Here is a 5,118-nt window from a genome sequence, read left to right as displayed (position 1 = left end):
TACACACTGTTGCACACTTGCTGGACCAGTTTCCCCCCAGTTTCCTTGTTCTATTGTGTGAGGTGCAAAATAGTGGTTCTCAAACACACCTATCCTAAATTCCAATTGTCTTTATCCAAACGTAAGGCAATTAAAATCATAATTGTGCCTAAACTTAATAAAGACACACCTATATTTTGGGGAAACAATATTGTTGTAGTTACTCTCGTACAGTTTATACTATGTTTGTTAAATAAAATGCCTGAAATAAATATTCTTTTTTTTTTTTTTCAGAATATTCTACGAATACCCGTTTTTTTTAATCATTTGAATTTGATTAAAACCCTTATAACCTACAATAGTTACAAAATATTTAAGGTGCAAAGAACTGAAAAAGGGTTAGGGAGATGGAATAAGGTTAGGGAGCATGTTTCAAGTTCATCAACCTGTTCTTTTGTTGATGGATCTACTTACCAAAAACCTGGCAGAGAAAGCACAATTATTTCAAGTTAAAAAGAGGGGCATACCCCTCAGGGAGCATGCACTGAATGCAGATTTTGGTTACATAACCCATGCTCAGATTACTGAACTTAACCATAGAGTTCCGGTCTGATTTTACGGTACTTGCTCATAATACATACGATCCTCTATAAAACTATTGGAACATCAAGGTTTATTCAACTGTTTGTGGGTTTGAGATCAAAAGACAGATATGAGAGGAGAGTTTATGATTTCAACTTTTCTTTCCTGAAATTTATATCTCATCTCAACCTAAAATATAGAACCTTTTGTATCAAACCACCCAATTTTCAGGCAAGCAAATGTCTAAGGACAGATAAGTCTTGACGCCAGTTAAAATGAATATCACTTAACATTTGCTTACTTACTTTCCTTACTTTATAGAATAAATGGTAGAATACGTAAGGCAAGGAAAAAAAGTAAGCAAAAACATTAAAGCAATAGTATGTGTAGTGTATAACATAAAATAATGTTTTTAATATAAATATGCCTTGAATAGGTTTTATGTCTTAATAGGATTAATTAGACATAAAGCAATATTCTAATCAACATTCTCATTAATTGTCTATAGGACTGACTGACAAATGATTTATGTTTTATAAAACAATTCCATCAGGACTTTCTGACCAGCACATCAGTGGTGTGTATATTACTAATTCTCCTTCAGAAACACTGATCATAATAGGAACTCCAAGTTTATTGTGTTTATTATTATGTTTTTACATTGAAAACTGAAACTTGCTAATAGTTAAATTATCAGATTACTGCATTACTGATTATCTTTATTAAGTCGGTATTTCCTATGACCGAAACAACACAACTTGCTAGCTAATGTTAAAACATTCTAGAGTCTAGACAAGAGTCTAGACAAACCTCTGCTATATGCATGCGCAAGTAAAAGTAACATTAATAACAAAATCAAAATATAAAACATACATTTGTCATATGATCAGTTCAGAGAATTTTTGTTGATATTCATGGTAACCTTTATAAATCTGTCAAGTTCGCACATCATTATTAATTGCACCTTTATTTGTGTATTTCTTTACATCACTTGTTTGTGGGATTAAAAGACAGCCATGAGAGGAGAGCTTTTATTTCCTGATATTTATATATGTTGTTTGGTTAACAACCTAAAATATAGAAAGTTTTGTAACTAAAAACCTTTAGAGACCATCTAATGATTTCTTATGGCTTTTAAATGTGTTTCCAGTGATAGTGTAATGGTTCTTGGCGACTGGAGATGTTTATTTCTAGTGCTGTTTAATAGTAAATAAAAAATCATTGTTGAAAACAGTGGATTTTTGATTGTAGGCCGCAGTATGGAATGGGAGTTGGTTTCTGATTTCACTGCATTGACATGTTCATTACATGATGCAAAACTGTTCTATTTTCTTAATGAATTGTCATTTGGTTTTTCAGAAGGGTGGTACAATGAAATCAGCAGGTGGAGACATCATTAATGAACCAGACTTTTTACATAGGGAACATTTCTATGTACCGCAGCTGTGGAATGTTGATGTTTCAGTTGCCTCCCTGCAGGCTGGAGGTTTGAGCAACACATTTAATAAAACCCGGGACGTTTCTATTTGTTTATTTGTCAAATAAATGGTTCTGTGAGGTTTACATTTAATAGCTGTGATGGCTCAAAAATGATTTCTGGAGGACTTTTTTTCCCCCACAAAGATTTTGTAATTATCTCATAAATTTTTGAGAAACTACATAAAATTGTCAATAATGTGTATCTCTGCCAATACATAACTTGAAAATACATAATAATTAGTAGCATATAGACATTAATTAAACATGAATTAAAGGTAAAAACCTCAGGTGACAGTGTAACGTACCTCAACTGTGGAATGTTGTAGTTGGATCCCTGCAAAAAAGCAAGTTCTTTGCAATTGTATCATATCATACATCCCTAAAAAGATACAATACTTCATTCTTAAAATTCTTTAAAACAAAAAATCTGTATAAAAAATAAAAAGATACTCAATTTCTAGACAGCCTGCATACAAGAAATATAATTATTTTTTATTTCTATCCCTAAATAAAAAAGTTATTAAGGAATTTGCATAAACTGCTGGTTATCGTTGGTTGTTTTATACTTATAGTATGTATTAGAGTTGAAAATAAATAACGAATATTAGCCCCATAAATAAGTCTCAGCTTTAATTTGAAGGTATTTGCATCCAGTGTGTGGATTTTTAATTTAAATGTGATTTTTTTTTATTTGATTAATTATGAAAATGTATGCATATTTAATTACACAGATATTTAATTGCACAAATTCTTAATATGAATGTCTTAAAATGTTCTGATACAAAAATACTTTATTATCAGTCAAATGGCAAAAAAAATAAAATAAAAATAAAAAAAATTGAGCCTATTCACCTATTCAAGTTGGGGTTCTGCTCTAAGGTGCCCTCTGGTGGTCATGAGAGACATTGCAGTAATAGAAAGCGCACGTGAGATTGACAGTGGAATTCTGTAGATATCACCACAGGGTTTCGGAGCTCTAGTAATATAGAGAAACTGCCCAACCTGCTGGCACAAAAGGAAGAATGCTGCAAGGTTGCAGCCAAATATGCGATTGACTGCCACAACCTGATGAACAACCAATTAGACATTGTTCCACCTGTATATACTATTATTATTATTATTATTGTTATAGTCTTATACTTTATAGATATCTGTTTTATTATTATTATCATGATTAGGCCATGAAAAAATGCTGTACGAAGATTTTACATATTTACATTTACATTTCTGGCATTTGGCAGATGCTCTTATTCAGAGTGACGTAGAAAAGTGTTTTTTTTTTTGTTTGTTTTTTTAATATGTACAACATATAAAAATACATAAAAACAGGGGAAAATAAGAGCTAGTTTAAGTGCTTCAGGAAGATATATTTTAATCTTGCAGGAATATAAATTAAAAAGATTCAGAGTTTGGGGGCCAGGACACTGAACAAAGTCCTGCCTATTATTGAATATGTGGACAAGGAAAACCTTAGAGTATTCACCAGGTTGTAAAATTTAAGAAGCTCAGCCTAATATGAGATGAGAAAGCAGGACCGGCTGGTATAAATAGGCTATCAGGGCTAAACTCTTCCTGTGCAGAGTGTGCTGGGGCTGATTTTGTAGCCCATGCTGTAGGTTCACTTATTCTGTCACTCACAGCCATGTCAAGTGATTATACTTGAAAACTAAAGCAATCATGAATGATGCTGCCTTTCAGTGTGTTCCTCTATATACACTACCACTCAAAGGTTTGGACACACCTTTTAATTCAATGTTTTTTGTTTAGGGATTTATTTTCTACATTCTAGAACAATACTGGAGATTTCAAAACTATGAAATAACACACATGGACTTAAGTAATCCATATGTAACGACAACAAAAAACAGTCGGTTGTTATTTTAAGACACGAAGGTCAGGTGTTCTGGAATAGTTCTTGCAAGAACAGTATTGTCAAGTGCATTTGCAAAACCCATCAAGCACCATGATGAAACTGGCTCACATGAAGACCATCCCAGTAAAGCAAGACCAAAACTGACCTCTGCTGCAGAGGAGAAGTTCATTTAGAGTGACCAGCCTCAGAAATCACCAATTAACAGCACCTCAGATTAGAGCCGTTATGAAGGCTTTACAGAGCATCAGTAGCAGACATATCTCAATATCAACTGTTCAAAGGACATTATTGTGGATTTCGGCCGCCTTCAGCATTGTTTTGCAATGTAGAAAGAAATAAACATCAGGAAAGACCATGGAATTAGGAGGTGTGTCCAAACTTTTGACTGGTAGTGTATGTGTATTATTTTATGCATATGGTGAAATCCCATGCTTTAAGTCTCAATCATAATGGTTTCATAATAATAATAATAGTAAGTTACTGATAGATAGTAGAATTTATTTAGCCCTCCATTTAGTTTTATGACTGTCTGCCATGATGTGAAGGACTTAACAATTACAATGAGCTGCAACAAATGGAAAGTATAATTGCTGAGATTTACATGTTTATGCTTAAAGATTCTGGATGCATTTTATCCATAATTATTCATACTGTATAAATTTTTGTAATCCCTCTTCAGTCATAATGTTTATTAAAGCAAATTTGTTTTCATAATAAGAAAAAAAAAAGTATTGAAAATCAGAGCAAAATCAGAGCTAGCAAAACAAGAAAACATTAGAATTGCTATAACAAGATCTGTTCAGAGCCTGTTTTGATGGCATTTAATCTAACCCTGGATTTTGGGTGGATCATATTTGTTCTGGTAATGTGAACTTTTGCTGCAAGCCAAACCGGTTCTGAGGCAACAGGTTTTAGTTTATCGTTTATCTTATGCCAAAACCTGTCATTTTTTATTTTGTTGTAGCAAATCCAGTTCATGACATTCTACATATATTTTGATCGCAAATTATTCTAACACATTAAGATAGAAAAGATGATTACTGCCACATTCTAAGCTGTTCCTTTGCTTCATTTATTTGCTATCGACAGTCCTCTACTGTCCAGACTTCTATCCAGATTCTAAGACTGGTCCAGACATGATGAAATAGACTTAATGGGAAGGGCTGTATTTGTCAAAAAGGCTGTTATTTCCTGGAAGAGGTGAC

The sequence above is a fragment of the Hemibagrus wyckioides genome, linkage group LG16, assembly GCF_019097595.1.
Source record: "Hemibagrus wyckioides isolate EC202008001 linkage group LG16, SWU_Hwy_1.0, whole genome shotgun sequence".
Classification (NCBI taxonomy): Eukaryota; Metazoa; Chordata; class Actinopteri; order Siluriformes; family Bagridae; genus Hemibagrus; species Hemibagrus wyckioides.
The sequence above is the reverse complement of the archived record's forward strand: the minus strand, read 5'-3'. Positions refer to the sequence as shown.